The sequence below is a fragment of the Asterias rubens genome, chromosome 16 (genome assembly GCF_902459465.1).
Source record: "Asterias rubens chromosome 16, eAstRub1.3, whole genome shotgun sequence".
NCBI classification, from domain to species: domain Eukaryota; kingdom Metazoa; phylum Echinodermata; class Asteroidea; order Forcipulatida; family Asteriidae; genus Asterias; species Asterias rubens.
The window spans coordinates 6,861,181-6,879,531 of NC_047077.1; the positions used below are offsets into that span (position 1 = coordinate 6,861,181).

Here is an 18,351-nt window from a genome sequence, read left to right on the forward strand (position 1 = left end):
TGTGAAAATTTGAGCTTACTATTGGTCGTTGAAGTTTCGAGATAATAATGAAAGAAAAACACCCTTGTCGCACGAAGTTGAGTGAGTGCTTTCAGTTGCTCGATTTCGGGCCTCAAAATCCAATTCTGAGGTCTCGAAATCACATTCAAATATTTTAGTGGAAAATTACCTCTTTCTCGAAAACTACGTTACTTCAGAGGGAGCCGTTTCTAACAATATTTTATACTATCAACAGCTCTCCATTGCTTGTTACCAAGTAGGCCTAAGTTTTAAAGGAACGCGTTGTCTTTAAAAAGCGTTTGTAACCGTTTGTTATAAAATGCATATGGTTTGAAAGATATTTAAAAGTATCCACACACATTTGCCTCGAAATTGTGTGGTTTTCCTTTTACTTTGCGAACAAAAACGGTCGGCAATTTATGGGAGTCAAAAATTTGACTCTCATAACTGGCCGACCGTGTTTGTCGACGAGGTAAAAGGAAAACCACGCAATTTCGAGTGATACTTGTATGGATCATTATATTCTACTTTTAAAATATCTTTCTAATCATATGCATTTTATAACAAATGAATACAAACACTTTTCAAAGACCAACTCGACCGATCCAAGGCCACGTGTTCCTTTAATGCTAACAATTATTTTGAGTAATCACCAATAGTGCCCAACGCCTTTAAGGAACTTAAAATCATCAACAGAATGACGTCACACAAAATTTAGCTTAGATTTTTTAAATAGGGCTCAAAACCCCATCAATCGCACAGGCCTCTTTCCAAATAATCTTTCAGATCTACACAAGTAATATCAGGCCTATTTTCAGGTGCAGTTCCAGACCCTCTCTTATATAAAAAAAAAAAGAATCCACATTTAATTTTAAGGTATGCCTCATTGGGACCAACTTGGTCCCAAAGTTCGAATACGCGCGAGACTTGTACGGTCTATTAATTGGCTAGACGGTGTATTGGCTTTAACTCAGACTCCGACTTGAGTCAAGTCTAACCGACAAGACACATGTTTGCACTATATGGTAATGGTATGCCCGAGTATGTTCTAATGTCTCATTTGATGAGCCGTTTCTCGTGAGATTTCCCAGGGGCAAGGCAAAATTTTCCTCACACCACTTCTTGTCGTCGTTTTCCTCCTTATTCCACGTCTTGTTAATTCAACTTGCGGAATGAAGTGATGAATAAGTAATGATAAAACATCAACACTGTGCAATTTGCGGCATACATGTATAATGTCTTCTATTTGGGCGTGTGTTTAACACTATATGGAGCACTCTAAACACTCCTGGGTCAGAATTGACCCTGATCCTGGCTCTCATGGGGCCCTGACTCATTTCCGGGTCAGCATTTCCGGGTCAGCCTGACCCGGAAAGTGTTTTACAAGTGATGTTAACTCGGATTCTGCGCCAATTGACCCAGAAATGGTTCATTTTGAAACAGATTCTGGTTGACGGTGACCAAGAAGTAGGTTGCTCCAGAGTGTGTGGTTTCGAACCCAAGACATATGGATTCTAGAGCAGAGTATCAGACATCGATGTAAGGGTTGAGCCAACATTAATACCCCCATTGTTCAGAAAAGTAAAAGAGGCTAAATTCGTTGATGTTTTATCACTAACGTGATGATGGGATTGGGTGTGTGAGGTCTGTAAAGAACTTTAGACTCATCCCCCCCTCCAGCAACCGCAGTGTATGGTGTCCATGGTTTTGATGAGTTGTATAGAAATACTCACATAGCCATTTGTGAAAGTCCAGTTTACAGTTTTAGCATAAACATCCCGCAACCCTTGAAATATAACGGGATATGCAGTCTATGATGTTTTTCCATGATGATTTGCAAAATACTTACGAGTCGAATTTTTTCAGATCAATCACCTCTCGTGTAAAAGTTTGTTGTTGAAATAAATCACTTCGGTAGAAGTGGTAATCTACAAGACCCATGAGCATTGTCAAGATTCTCTTCAAATCTGAGCATGATGGGTACGTTATTTTGACAGTGTACATCTATCAAACAGTTTAGTCTACAACAAAACGTGATTGGTTTGGGAGTAAGGAATACATTCAGTAAATTTTATGGCTTCAATAAAATGCAGGTTAATTGAAACTACCTGTTTTCAAGAAACGTAACTTCTCAAACCTGACAATAAAAATTGTTTATTTGGGACAGGTGCAGACGTATTCCTTGAAACAGTGTGAGATTGTCTTACACCTTAAATCATCAAAGTAATAGTCGTTTTGAATGCAAGTTTCTAAGAATGTTTACTTGTGGCAATTTCATCGCAGATGATTTGATTTCAATGTTAGACTCTAAGAAGGTCTTGCTTGTCTTACCAATAACAGCGCATCTATACATCAAACGAATAGTTTGTTTTTCTGGAGTCACGGGACTCTTGAATTTGAAGCTCAAAACGTGGTGAATTGGTTATTCCATGTTATATAACACCCAAGCAGATCCTTGCCATTTGATTGGAGGATTGTCCGTCACGTGATAGCAAATAAAAGTACCATTGCACGCTGAGTCACTCGCCGTGCTTTTTCGTTCCATCCGAAAAGTACCATTGCACGCTGGCACGCTGCCAGCGTGCAATGGTACTTTTCGGATGGAACGAAAAAGCTGAGTAAAAACATCACTGCGTGCGCGTGTCTTTGGTAACGCAGCAGGTGTTACTGCAAGAAGGCATAGTAAAATTACTAGCATTCGGCTTCTACAGTTGAAATTGTTTGTTTTGAAAGTTGTTTCTTTCAATAAAAATGACAAAGTTCTACTTGGATGTTATATAAAACAAATAATGAATGTTATTCATTCGTGCAATGGTGCGAATATGTTCATTCGTTGAAAGCTGGAATGTTCCATTCAACTCGGCTCCGCCTCGTTGAATAGAACATTCCATCTTTCAACTCATGAACATATTCGCACCATTGCACTCATAAACATTCATTATGTGTATAGTAATGTATGTCCGGGTAATGGGTGCAGCTGGGGGTCTGGCCTGCGCGTGGCACCTCACGTTGTTTGAACCTAACGGTCAAAATGACGCAGGCCACCCTGCGGCCATTCAACTCACGTATATGTAGTTCTCTAAAGTTTTCTGTGTCGGGTCAGAGCATTGCTGGGCAACATTTTTGATTGATACAAGTAAATCGCAGATGCCGCGTCTGGCTGGCGCGTGGCTCACATAAACTGCGATACAACTCACTGGACACAGCTCTCTGAAGTTTTCTGTGTCATTTGAAATATGGTCAGATCCAAATATTTTGTGGTTACACTCGGTTTAGGGCGTAATTTATGTATCCATAAGCAAATTAATCATTGTTGGTTTTGTAAGAGTGTGTACATTCCAGTCTGCTTCAGTTTTCTATAAAATCCATTATTCAGACCTTACATTAATACCAGTCACGTACAAGTAAAACAACACAGAAGAAGAGCGATTCATGTTGGGGCGGAGGTTGAGTGATGTTGAAGTACACGAGCAATAAGACATTTAGCATGAAGAATGTAAGACGAAAACATTCCCCCGAAAAAAAATCGGAACTAGAAGTGAAATAAATTTACATCAATATACTTCGTGGGGCGTTCCTGACTTCAGAAGAAAACACTCTGAAGTTAAACAAAATACATCAACCCAAGATTGAGTTTGCTTATTCTATGGCTGTTATTTGCGGAAGCGCATTGCCGCCACATGAATCATCTCCATCTTATCTAGTACAAATACATCCAAACTTATCGCGTACGCACATGTAGGTTAGCGTGTACGTTCACCATACATTCGAACTCCTTTTGCACGTATACACTAATACTTGCACGTACACGCTAAGTTGGAACTTGTCGTGTACGTACGCGATAAGTTTGGACTGATTTGTCGTGTATACGTACACGATACATCACAACTTAGTGTGTACGTACACTATCATTTGCACTTACACAATAAGTTTGGACTTATCGTGTACTTTATTGAGGTTGTTGTTCACGAAGACAGAAAAAGACCATTCCAGCAATTAATATTACTGTTATATCTCAATTTTGTTGAACTGCTAATTCCTGCTGCTGTGCTGCATGCTACTGCTTCTTCGTTTGCTGCATAATTCTGTTGCTGTTCCTGCTGCTGTCGTTGTTGTTGTTGACATCGTCATCGTCGTATCTGTTGTTGTCTTTGTCGTTGTCTCTGTCGTTGTCTCTGTTGTGTTGGGAACTGTTTAATTGATGACGTTCAGATGAATCACGGTACCGGTATCTAAACAGTTCACAATGAACTTGACAGACTATTCTACTTTTCTCGGAAACTCTTGAATCTATGCCTCATCAAGCTAGCGATTTTCACATGGCACAGTTTTTAAATTCTAATGCATGCTCATTAATAGTGTTCAAGCATGGATAAAAGCCTATTACAAAATATTACCAAATCATATCTCAAAAGATTACCAAATCATAGTCGAGTTGGGATGGGAATTCCTTTTCCCCTGCCTCCCTCGCCCGCCACATAAAACCGACTACAAAAGTTCATGACTCGATGTTAAATAAACTCACCACCCTCCAAAAATAAAAATTGCACTGTCCCTTGCCTCGCCGGCTCCCCTTTTGTTTTACGTGGTCACAATTTATAATTCTCGGAAATTATGCAAGCTCATAGTTAGTGTTCATGTTCAGGCACGTGTTAAGACTTTACGGAAGAGGGTTAGGAAATGATAAGACGTGCCACATGAAGCAAATATCGGGCATCCTCTCAGGCATTCTCCAAGAAGGAATTTAAGCTCAATGTCCAAATACTTGTTGATAGGGGATAGCGATACACACTGTATGGAATGCATGTTTCGTGTACTGCGGCATTATGAAAACTACCGGGTCAGAATTGTCCCGGATTGAGTCAACTGACAAGTATTCAGTACATTTATTTCAATGCTGTCATACAAAACAATAATACAATAGCGTACATTTGTGTCCAAATTAAAACAAGCAATATAGTATGAGGTATGATTAGGTACACAATACTTCAAAAAAGTAACCAAGTAGTAATTTAAAGACAACATTTAGGTGTAAGGTTAAGCAAAATGCTTTTGTGCACTAACCTATTGACAGACAAACATGATACTAAGGAACACAAACAAAGACAAAGACAAGGGACAACATGGTCAGACGATAGGTGTAGGCCTACAAACAACACAAAGGCGAGTCATCATTAAATGGACTCGTACTATTAAAGTCATGAATTATAGGGTTATAAGGAATATGCATTTGAGTAGCAGTTTTTGTAGTTTTTTCGAAAATACAGGTAGAGTGATTGCCGATTAAATTGTACATAAATTTGCCTAATATCAATGATGATAAAAATCAGAGAACAAAATAATGCAACAGTATGAAAAAAAACTGTAGGCCTGAATGTGTCAGTATGACCGGAATCTGTGCCAAAAGGGCACCAACATTTGGCAAAATACGCAGAATGCTGGTTAAAACTCCAAATTTGTAACCACTTTCCGGGTCGCTATTTTTTTCCCAAACGACGTTGTAATGGTTTGGTAAACGAGCAGGCCAATTTAATTATGACGTAAATTGATGGAAAGAGCCAATCACAGCGCCAGGGGAAAACATATTTCAATGTCGTTTGGGGGGGGGGGGATTGCCTCCGGGTCATGCCTAATCCGGAAACACATCCCAATGTACCTCATACACATCCCAATGTACCTCATACACATCCCAATGTACCTCATACACATCAACACCTCAACACCTCACTCCATCCCCTCATCTTATACCTCCCTCCATGTTGTTTCATCCATCCCGAGGTTACTAACCTCACCTAATGTGAATACAATATGAAGTTATTATTACTCTGAGTGGTACAATTATTTCCATGATCATTATTAGTGTATGATTGTGATTTATCAACCTGTGTTTATGTCACACTCTTTCAGTGGTGCAGCAGCTGAAATTATTGGTTTCATCAACTCGTAATCCAGTTATCCCTGGTAAACACTGGCAATCTGAGATAGATAATGCTTATTGCGTGACAACCCAGGCAACCCTCCTCCCCCAGTGGATTATACAGATTACCAGCGATGCTCGTCGGCATCAAATTGCTTCAAATGGAGACATTGCTAAGAGCGAGACATTGGCATTAGTACACGTTCACTCCTTATGAATAGTCAATCACCAATGAGCAAATGGACCCCACTTCAATTTCAATGGATTTAACTCATCACGAGTGAATGGTATGGGTGTTCTTGGGTGGATCTGTGGTAATAGAAACTCCTTCTTGAAACAGTAATTCAGTCGTTGATATTCCCCATCAGTGTATCGTTACTTGCACTTTGTATGCATTCATCCAATTCTATTGGCTCTACTTTGCGTAAGGCCACCCTTTGAAAAACAATTTAAACTCTTTTTTGAAACAACAGCAAAATGCATTAATTGATATTCCCATTCAGTGTTCCTGACCCTGCACTTTGTATCCAATCAGTAAACTGTATGTGATCTTACCTTGCGTAATGACAACTTTTTAAAAAAAAAAACCTCCTGAAACAGCAGCAATGCATTTATTGATATTTCCCGTCAGGATATCCATCTTTGCACTTTGCATGCCATCATCCAACTCTATTGGCTCTACCTTGCGTTAGGCCACTTTTGAAAAACAATTTAACTTTAACAACTCATTAGAATTGCACTCTTAACAGTAAACCCCGTAAAAAGTCAATTTAGTCTTTAATTGGAAATAACTTTCCTGCCACTGAGTTTAATTCAACCTCTTGAAGTAAGTTTCTATTCAAAGTCACTAAAACTACGTATTGGGAAAACCGTGGAATTTCGAGGCATATTTGTGTGGATAATTCTATTCTACTTTTAAAACATCTTTCTATACCACATGCATTTCATAACAAACAGGGGACGTACGCTTTTGTAAAGACCAACTCGTCCTATCCAAGGCAACGTTTCCCTTAAAACCTCCAGGCCGTATTTGATGTGTTGGGTCACATGAAGTGTCGATAACTTCAGTTATCGTAGAACGCAATGCAATCCTATGAAACCTTCATGAAATACGAGAGGTATAAACTCCTCCCCTTGAGTTATTTGAGCTCAGCTCTTTGCTCTACTCAGACTCAAACATATTCTTCCTCCATGGTCTAACAAGTGCAATCTAACACGATTGTTCTGACTATCCACGACTGTTCTGACTATCCACGATTGTTCTGACTATCCACGATTGTTCTTACTGTTCTTAATAGACCTTTAACATGGTGCAGCCATCTTGAATTTCTCCCATTGATCAATGTTACTAAACCGAGGCTGGAAGACCAAATTAGTTTGGTTCCTATTTGCAAAATGATTATTAGCATTCATTGTAGTTATTCGATACGAGGAACACGACAGTATGGAGACAGTATGATAAAGTCATGTATCTATTTGAAGCCAGTATGTACCTCTGATGATAGCTTGTGGTGATGGATGAGATTTGTGGTTTATTCGTCAAATAAAAGCCACATCAGTAGTTAATTTCCTCTTGTGCCGGGTCCTTTGGTTTCCACCAAACATTTCAAAGGCAGTGGACACTATTGGTAATTACTCAAAATAATTATTAGCATAAAACCTTTCTTGGTGACGAGTAATGAGGTATAAGTCAAGTTTTCGATGACCGATTGAGCTCAAATTTTCACAGGTTTGTTATTTTATGCATATGTTTAGATACACCAACTGTGAAGGCTAGTCTTTGACAATTACCAAAAGTGTCCACTGCCTTTAAAGACCAAGTTAACGAGTACAGAAAAGAGCGATTTCACTCCTTCTTATTTTATTGAAGGCCCGACCTTTGTATCTGTTTGAAGCGACAACCGCGCCTAGCCGAGACGGTGTCAAATATTTATGTTTTCAATGAAACAAAACAGCTGCGCTACATTCGCAGTTTTAATTAGGCCTAACTATCAAACTGTTTGTTATTTTCACTAAGACATGCAGTGTCTACCTACCAACGATGGTGACGGGTTAGGAACCATTAAGCCTCGCTCACGACGCCTTAACCATTAACCGAAATTCCGGACACTGAAAAACTCCGGTGTTCAATTTATTCTTTCAGGTATATTCATAAGGCTTATGTGACAGTATACGTAGTGTTAATTTAACCGAAGATGCGCTAAACTCCATTTTGGTCTACAATCTAACCAAATTAACTCATGGGGACTAAGGTAAACAAAATAACAAGAAAGATTTATAGTTGTCGAAGTAATTCATTTTTCTATAATAAAAAAAAAACATTTAACATGAGAATTTGTGCATATACCGTTCTAATTATCTGATAACTTTGGTGAGGCAATTCAGCAAAAATTACAACACTTAGCGCCAATATAAGAGCTGTTTTTTTGTATAACATGTTTTCGTAATTATGAGTCATTCCAAACGTATACATTACGACATTAGCGTGTTTTGTTTCCCCAAGTATGAATCCTTTGTGTGTTGAAGGTTGAAGGAGTGGGTATTGTTTTGATGAGGGCTACCGTAATTACTTTCAGTCTATTTCTGTAGTTGAAAAGGCTAGCACAGTGCTCTCGTTTCCGAAGAACCTCATTTTATGTAACCGATCTAACTCTTGGCTATTTGTTTCGTGCAAATCTACGAACATTATATGTTTACTAATACCAATGCTGTATAAACCCTTGAAAAAACACTATAACAGTGTCGTTCAATCTTAACTCATGGGGGACATATGAGAACAGAAGGAGTATAGTTTGCAGTTCTAAGTAATTTGTTTATCACTAAAATTAACAATTTTGTCATCAAACACCATAAAAGGGTGTTATTCCGTTAATTAATGACCATCCTTCCGAGAACCAACGCTGAACAGCTTTAATGTGGATTACTTCGTTTGCAGACAAGCAAAACAATTGTACATCACAGTTTCCACAAAATAATTTGGGTAGTATTCACAAGCATCAAGTGAAATCGCTTCGCCATGTGTTGGTTTGCGAAGCAATGATCGGCCGACCATCAATTAGTGAGCTTTTATATCTGCCTGTCACTTATTCAATCGTCACCATTTGCTCTCGTGTTTCTCGGCAGTCACGGACGCACAAATGTAAACGGGTACGACATTTCATATTAAATCCTACCGCTCAAATCCACATTTTCACTGAAACAAAAATACAGCAGTGATATAGTTTCCCTTCATCGAACATAATTATTTTTCTGATGTTACTGTATACTCTTGATAATTACACTTTCTTATGCTTCACATCGTTTCTCCTTTTGATTTGTAGAATCAACTGAAGATGTTTGACGTTCTTCTTTAAGCTGCCAAGCCCACTCTGGATTAAACCTGGAACGCACGTCAAGGAGGAGGTAAAGTGCAGCTTTGGTTTATAAAGTGCATCATTTATATACACATCGTTCAAAACTGTTAGCTTCAGAAATATTTGCCTGTATGTATGTCTTTCAAAGTGTTGCACATTAATTTGTGATTTCTCCGTGTGATGGCGTTCTTCTCTACTTGTGGGTTCACTTCCGGCCAAGTTATGATTTCACAATGACTCTCGTCTAGTAATACTATATCACTATTTTATTTCCTGAATGAGAGAGGTGGGCTGTTGCCAGCTTGGCGTTAGTAAGCTTTGCCGACCCATGTTCAAAAATTACACAGCCCTTAAATTTAAAAAAAAAACATACAAATTTCTGGAGGGGCTTATCCCCTGGAGTCGAATTTCCTAGAATGTTAAAAAAGAAATTTGAGTAAACAGTCATATTGATGGGACATCCCTGCGCCGTGTTCAAACAAATAATTCGTGGCGAGGTTTAGGATCAGCAGCTGCCATTTTAATTACCAAATCTAACTATGGTAACAATTACGCACTTGGTTGGTGGAGAGGGAGTGACCCAAACCACCCGAGAGGTACAATGTACCATTCCAACACAAAATTGCAAACAAGTTGCAGCATGAGCATCATAAGTAATTCTGCAAGCATCAACGGGGATAACTGTACAAAAAGAAAGTTTCGAAAGATGTGTTTCTGTCAAATCAGGATGCAACGTGTAAAAAATAATCCAATTAAAGATCCCCATCCTACTCAGAAAGAATAGAATTCCCAACTCGCGGTGCTCGTTTTTTGGGGGCATGGTATCCTATAATTGTGTCTTTATTGTGAGCTTGGATTCTCAGGAAATCTTTAGAGGATTGTATAGGGAAGGGGTGTACATTTGTACGAGAGGAATGTAGTGTGTTTAAAGTAGTAGGACATTTGGGGATACCCTCTATCCCAAAAGGGCATGATATAGAATAAACATGTAGAACATATCTATAATTGGTACACTCTCAATCGTAAACTTAATAACCAAGAGTTGACTGTCCGGAAAATAAACAACTTTCTTAGAGCAAACCGCATTTTTGTAGCATACAAAAATGCAAACAATTTTTGATTTTGCATCATTATATCAGTACGTTTTTGGATAATAATTGTATATACCTTTATCGGTATTATTATACAGGATTGGTTGAGCTGGGACAAAACGGTCACAGAGAGTGTTTACCTTTTTTTCTAATTTTGTTGTTTAACACTATACAGACAATGCTTCCAGTTGGACATGGGCTAAACCAAGGTTATTTAAAAGTTGTTGTGTACAACCAGACCTCTGCTGACCATACATAATAACAAAACTCACTGTTAAAATGTGGGCTTATTCCATTGTTTGAGTCAGGAGAAAATAATGAAAAACCATGCACAATGTTCAGCATGTAAACACATCGGTGATAACAACCGAAATCATGCGACTGTTGCATTTTTTGACTGTTGCAGGTTTTTCAGATTGAAACAATTTTCTTGATTATTTATTTATTTCATGTCGCTAGTTGAACAATATAATATTAGTAATAATAAACAACGCTTATAAAGCGCCTTACACCCACGACTAGACCCCGAGGCGCTGTACACATTAAAAATAGCTGCAAACAAGAGCAAAAACTACCAAAGAGCATAAACGATTTCTAAAGATACAAACCACAAAAATGGACCAGCCAATAATTAAAACCACAAACCCGCGAAATTTAAAAAGTTATGGAAAAGCACTACTAACTATAAAAAGATTAGTTAAACTTACAATACTTTAAAAAGGTGTCCATAGGAAATACACTTACAATTAACAAAGTAATGAATATTTTAATTAATTGTTTTCATAAATATAAATATCGCTGAGATAATACATCAATACGTTATATTTTTACATATTTTTGTTTACCCTTTGTTGTACAAAGACGCCGGATGATCTCAAAGGTGCAGGGCAAAGATATTTTGTTTTATTTTATTGAACTCGTTTTAACTTTTGTTCAAATTAATTACAAATTTTTTCAATTTGTTTCCAAATAAAAGCCAGGTTTAAGAGTCTGAAATGAATACCAATTAGTGAAACCTTTATAAATAAATCGACTACTTGCCGAGTAGTTTCGCGGTAAAGGGGCAGTCAAGTTAATTAAGTGGAAACAATCTAAACAAAAAGTCAATTCCTCGCGTGATTTATTATTGAATTACTGCCCCTCTTTGTCTCTATTTACATTGTTATTTGATAAAAACTTAAGCAAATGGGAGACTTTTAGGCGCTAGGTGGCAGCAGACTTACCAGGTTATTTATTGTTTACGTAGTTCTGAGCATGCGCACATGACCGAGAGCAATGGATTTTACCTGGTAAGTCTGCTGCTACCAAGCGTCCTGGAAGTCTCCTATTGTCCTTCATTTTGGTGACAACCGATATCAGCTGTTGCAGTTTTTCAGAAACAATTTATGACTGATTTCAGAGGGAAATATTTCACATGATTATAAAGCCGTTGGACACTTTCTGAACATGAAAAAAAAAAAAAAATTACAAATAACTTACAGGGTTTACAGAAAGTAATAGTGAAAGACTTCCATTTTAATATTATTCAATGAAATGCTTTACTTTTTGAGAAAACATTAAAACAATTATAAATTCTCAATATCGAGAATAACTGATTTATTTTGAAACCATGTCATGACACGGCGAACCGATTGAGCCTGAATTTTTACATGTTTGTTCATTTATATATAAGTTGTGATACACTAAGTGTGAGCTTTTGGACAATACTGTTTACCGATGTTGTGCGATTGCTTTAAAATGGTTCTGGTATGAACTTCGTACGTGGTAAAGCTTTCAAATTAAACACATCGGTGCAGTGATAAACACGAAGTTGTATCACTTGAACAATAAAACAAAACGTTATTTTAAACTATTTTTCGGTATATTATGTATGTTCGTTGTACACAGACGCTGGTACGAACACAAAAGTGAAGGACAAAGGACTATATAAAGCCTTTTTGTTTAGCGATATATTTTGTTCCGGGTACATAAATTACAGACATAAAAAGTCTCAATTTAATGTAGGACATTTTTATAACAAGTTCAATTATTTGCTGAGTAACTTCACACACGCATGTTAGTCAAATTCATTTATTGGAAACAATCTAACAAAAACGTCAATTGTGCACTAGATGTATTATTGAATTAAATACCTGTCCTTCACTATCTCTATATTTACAATATTTATTTGATAAAAATGTAAGCAATTTGGGAGGGTTCAAGGAAAGACCGATGTGTTGGTTTTAAAACAATGGAGGTCAAAATAATCTCAATTGGTCTTTTAATGGGTCCAATAACCTTGTAACAGAGTATTTTTAGCACTTGACCGAATACCTACCAGCATTAAAACTTAAAAGCGAACAAGTAGTTAAATACGAGTAAATTCCAAATTGCTTGGGTGCAACCCAAGCATAATGTTAAACGTCAGCTTCAGAATTAATCCATACATCTGAAGACAATTAGGAACTTCTGAGCGAAACGTCTAGTGTTAACAGAGAAATTATCACTATCCAAAATACCAGCAATAAAAACTAAAACCAAACAAGAGAGTTGAAAGAAGTGCCATGTGAATTCGTTCCGAATGGTTTTGAGAATCCCTGATGATTAGAAGCCACGTGTCGGCGTCTACAGAAATCCATACTTCTGAAGACATTCTGTAACTTCTGATCGAAACGTCTATTTGTTATATCACTGGATCCCCGGTTTCAGGATACAATTCTCATCCAAATTGCTTGGTGAATCCCATACTTTTTTTAGAAGCGACACAACGTACAGCTTCAGTATAAATCCATATACTTCTGAACACAATCTGATCTGGAGTCTAGATCAAAATCTGTGTCAAAGTGACCCAGAATGGGTCAATATCTGATAATGACGCATAATCCGTGATAACAATTCAACTTTTGAAACTATTTTCTTGGTCAGGCTGACCTTGAAATGGTCCAGCCGTCAATTTCACCAAACTCTTCCTAACCTACTCTTAGGGCTTAGCACTGTAAATTATTGTAAACCTTAAGATTAATCTCAAGTTAGGACTAGTTAAAACTCGTCGTAACTCGAGATAGGATTACGTGAAATTGGCTCATGCCACTCTGGAACTGAATCCGTGTCATCCGGAACTTGTTTAGAGTTTTCGGAAAGTCCATACGCCCAGTAATGGAATATTGCTGTGACATCTGGTCCGGTGCCCCAACATGTCACTTATCCTTGCGTAATAGGATTCAGCACCGAGCTATTTAATCTGGTAGGACATGGATGTGGCATCATCCTCATAAATCTCTTCCTGTTAGTGTCAGACGTTATATGTCTCCTTATTAAAACTCTTTTTATTATTAGTATGTCCGTACTAATAATGTCGTTCACTCTATGGCCCTTCTTTGCGCACCTTCACTCGCGTGCAACACACACTTTGCCGTATCGTCTCACACTTCTATGTCTGTTCAAAAGGTTACAATATTGTGAGATATACGGTACCCTTTTTTAAACGTATCTCCTGCATTTTGGAACTCTCGCTGTGGCTTAACTTGTTTCGCAATCCTGGCAACTATTTTAGTTTTAGGTGAATGTCAATAGATACCAGACCTGCTCTTTCTCTAAATTTTCTTATTTTGCCGTATCATCTCATCCCTCTCTGCGTATCTGTTCCAAGGTCAGGATTGTGAGAATTTTGTTTTACCATACTTCTGCACTTTGGAACTCCCTTTAGCTTAAATTGTTTTCCACCGTCTGGAAAACTATTCTAATTTTAGAGGAATGTCTTAGTTTGCCTTGAGCTTTCCACACCCGCCAGTCTCTGTATAATTTAAGATCCACTTCAGCTGTTGTATTGAATGCCCCACGATCACGTACCAATGTAGGATCTAAAGCTTTTGCTGCAACTGGGCCAAAATGCTGGAATCGTCTCCCTCAATCTGTTCGTTTAGCCAATTCCCTGAGTTCCTTCAAATCCCAATTAAAAACCCACCTCTATCCGAAGTTAAGATTGTATCATTGTTAATTGTATTGTTTTGTCTGTAAAGCATGTAGTTTATCTTTTGTTTTGTTGCTATTGTATTTCGTTAGCACTTTGTATCGCTTTTGTAAAAAGCGCTTTATTATTATTATTATTATTATTATTATTATTATTATTATTATTATTATTATTATTATTATTATTATTATTATTATTATTATTATTATTATTATTATTATTATTATTATTATTATTATTATTATTATTATTATTATTATTTCATTTTATCACAGCATGCAAAAGAAAGATCTCATTTTCCTTTGTGCCGGTAACTCCTCGAGTCGGGCTACGTCCCGTAGCCTTAGATCTCAAGGGTCTTTCTCAGGATCCTCGCTGTTCCCAAAAGCGCTGCCTTCTGTAACAGATCTACCCTCACATTTGTCCCTATTTCATCTAGATGTTTCCCCAGTGCTTTGGGAATGGTGCCAAGTGCTCCAACCACCACGGGGACTACTTTTACCTTTACCTGCCAAATCTTACGAAGTTCCCTGGCCAGGTCCTGGTACTTCTCGATCTTTTCCATCTCCTTCGAAGCTACCCTTGTATCACCTGGCACAGCTATGTCAATGAGATGACACATCTTCTTCGTCTTATCTAATAGCACAACATCCGGACGCCTATGTTGTATAACATGATCGGTCTGAATGTTAAAGTCCCATAGGATCTTGACCTGGTCGGTCTCTACAACTTTCTCCGGAACATGGTTGTACCATTTCGCAAGCACTTTGACACCATACTTCTTACACAGATCCCAGTGAATCACCTTGGTCAGCTTGTCATGTCTTCCTTTGTACTCCGTCTGGGCCATCTTACTGCATTCGCTAACAATATGAAATACAGTCTCCTCTGCTTTATTGCACATTCTACACATAGGAGAGACGTTTGCTTTCTCTATCCTTGCCTTCATTACATTTGTCCTTAGAGACTGGTCTTGCGCCGCAGTAATCAAGCCCTCTGTTTCCTTCTTTAGTTCTCCACTCTTTAACCAATTCCATGACTTGCTGCTGGCCACTTCCTCAGTACACCTCAAGAACCGGCCATGAAGTGGTTTGTTCCTCCAATCTTGATGTCTTTCCTCCTTCCTTTCCCTCTTGTACTCCTTCGGCCCAACTTCGTCTGCCCTCGTGTACCTTTGTGCAACTTTCAACAAGCTCTCCTCGGTCCTTCTGACATGACAATGCAAGCTTCTGCGCTCGATGTTAACACTGTCCGCCACGCTAAGCAACCCCCTTCCGCCCTCTGACCTCGGAAGATAGAGTCTACTAACATTTGACCGCGGGTGTAGCATGCCATGCATGGTCATTAGTTTTCTTGTCCTCCTGTCAGTGACATCTAGATCTTCCTTAGTCCACTCGACAATACCCGCACTGTACCTCATCAAAGACACGGCCCATGTGTTAATCGCCTTAATCATGTTCCCCCCGTTTAGTTTAGACTTCAAACATTTCTTTACACGCCTGATGTATTCTGCCTTCAGCCTTACCTTTGATTCCTTGTGAAGGACATGGTCCGATTCAAGTACACCAAGATACCGATAACTCTCCTCCTCACCCAAAGCCCTCAACTGTGTACCATCTGGCAGAGCAATGCCATCGGAATGTACCCTCTTCCCCCTCTTCATGGTCATTGAAGCACATTTCTCCAGACCGAACTGCATCCCAATGTCATCACTGAAAATCCTGACGGTCTGCACCAAAGAGTCGATCTCGGCCTCATTCTTCGCAAACAACTTCAAATCGTCCATAAAAAGCAGATGGTTGATCTTACATCCGTCCTTCTTCATTACATAACCTGCACTCACCTTCCTTAGAATCATCGACAGGGGCATCAGTGCAAGAACAAACAGCAGCGGAGACAGAGAGTCACCTTGGAAAATACCTCTTCTTATGCATACCTTGCCCAGATTATCATCGTTGGCTGTCAGATTTGTTCGCCACGTCTTCATGCTCTCACCTAAAAGACGTTTTACTGCATCAGCCACTCCAACCATATCCAGACATTCCATTATCCATGTGTGCGATACCATGTCATACGCCTTCTTGTAGTCAATCCACGCCATTGCCAAATTAGTCTTTCTGCTCCTGCAGTCCTTCAGTACAGCCTTATCGATGATAAGTTGATCCTTCGTACCTCTGGACCGCTTCTTACAGCCTTTCTGCTCCTCCGGAAACAACTGCTGGTCATCCATATGGCGATATAGGTCTTCTGCAATCATACTGGTCAAGAGTTTATACATCACAGGTAAGCACGTGATTGGTCTATAATTACTGGCAACGTTACCTTTCTTGACATCCTTCATGATCAGCACTGTTTTTGCCTCAGTCATCCAAGATGGGACCTTACCCTGTACTAGACAGTCTTGCAATTGTAGGGCCATTCGCTCATGCAAACTACGGAAGTTCTTCAACCAGTACCCATGCACATGGTCCATACCCGGGGCTTTCCAATTTGGCACCTTCTTTATCTGTCTCCTAACCTTGTCCACGTCAATCTGGAACCCTTCTTGCTGTTGTACCCCTCTCAATTCATCTTTCACATCTGTTAGCCATTCCGCTTGTCGGTTGTGTTTTACTGGTTTGTCCCAAACACCACCCCAGAAAGTTTTTGCCTCTGTTGGTCTCGGGCTCGCTTGCGTGCTGTCAGCCTCCCCATCCAATTCCTTAAACAACTGACGCTGATTGGTATTAAATAATCTATTCTGGTGAAATTGCCTAACCCTGTCGTCATACCTCTTCACTTTTGCAGCCTTAGCCTTAACCCTTTGCTTAATCTCCTCTATTACAACACTCACACCCTTACGTTTGACGTTGTACTTTGTCATAATTGTATTCCTTAAGTCTGAACTATTCAATAAACCCTTATTCATTTGTTCTATTCTACTGAGATCTCTTCGCAAATCTTTAATTTGACCCTCCAGGCGACGTTTCCACCATGGTGTACTGTTCCCTTGTTGAGACACCTCTACCCCTAACTTTTCCCCTACTACAACTGCCCCTGCAAAAATAAGACGGTTAGTTTCCGATAAATTATCCGTACTTACCGACCCAAGGACTTTACTTACCACGGCTGACATTTCTGTCAGCCTTTTCCTTGGGACCCGGCGCAAAGCTGGAATACTCCACCCGTTTGACCCCTTCGCCGCTTCCATCACCTCTTGAAGCCTATGCTTAATCTGCACTTCCTCCTCCGTGAACTCTACGCCCTCCTCATCGTCGATGCCATCATCATCCTGACCATTTCGCAACCCTGGCTGGTTCACCTCATCTTCACTCTGTGAGCTAGCAGCAGCCGCCTCCTCCGGATCCGGTACTTGGTGGTTAACAATATCTGTTCCATCACTTTCAGCTTGTACTATCCTCCTCATCTCCTCAATTTCCACATTGGTTAACCACTGGTTCCGTTTGATAGTACTTATCTGGTCTGCAAGACGCTGCTCACTAATCTCAAACATTCCTTTATCTTGCCATAGGCTTATCATTCTCCTTCTGTATCCTCTCTTGTCCGGTTCACTCTTAATATAACAGTCCATCGCAATTTTGTTATCGTTCTTACTCCATTTTCTCCTGGTTCCACCACGAATCCCGTTGTGAGCAGTTTGGATACGATCTGGTAGCACCTGCTCAGGCATACCAACCAGATCGGGTGAAGGACTTCCTCTCTGGGAGTTTGTCACTCTTTCACCGTTGAATTGATGCTCCATAGCACTCATTATTAACATCACAAAATTGTGAGAAAGTTTATAGTTTCAGGGAGAATTACATACAGCAACGCTATAGAATATCCAACCCTACGAAGACTTAACACTGGTTGTAATCAAGATGTTCCAAAGGACGCGGATGATGCGCGCGTCCGTTCACTGATTCAATGCACACGGTGCGGTCTACGTTGTAGAAAGTTTTCCGAATACGAAAAAAATCCAACCTTTTTGCACCAAAAATAGCAACAAGGTGTTGACTAGTTGCCTTCAAACTTACCCTGTGGTGTCTACCAAGTAGTACC

The 18,351-nt window shown here is 39.2% G+C and overlaps 1 protein-coding gene across 2 annotated transcripts in view; it reads left to right on the forward strand.

The window, feature by feature from the left end:
* Positions 1-18,351, forward strand: part of LOC117300712 (bombesin receptor subtype-3-like) — a 56,612-nt gene that overhangs the window by 5,835 nt on the left and 32,426 nt on the right. For both annotated transcript variants that reach the window (XR_004520208.1, XM_033784465.1), the window contains exon 2: positions 9,238-9,319. The gene's annotated coding sequence lies outside the window, so the exon portion shown is untranslated. The remainder of the gene's footprint in view (positions 1-9,237; positions 9,320-18,351) is intronic.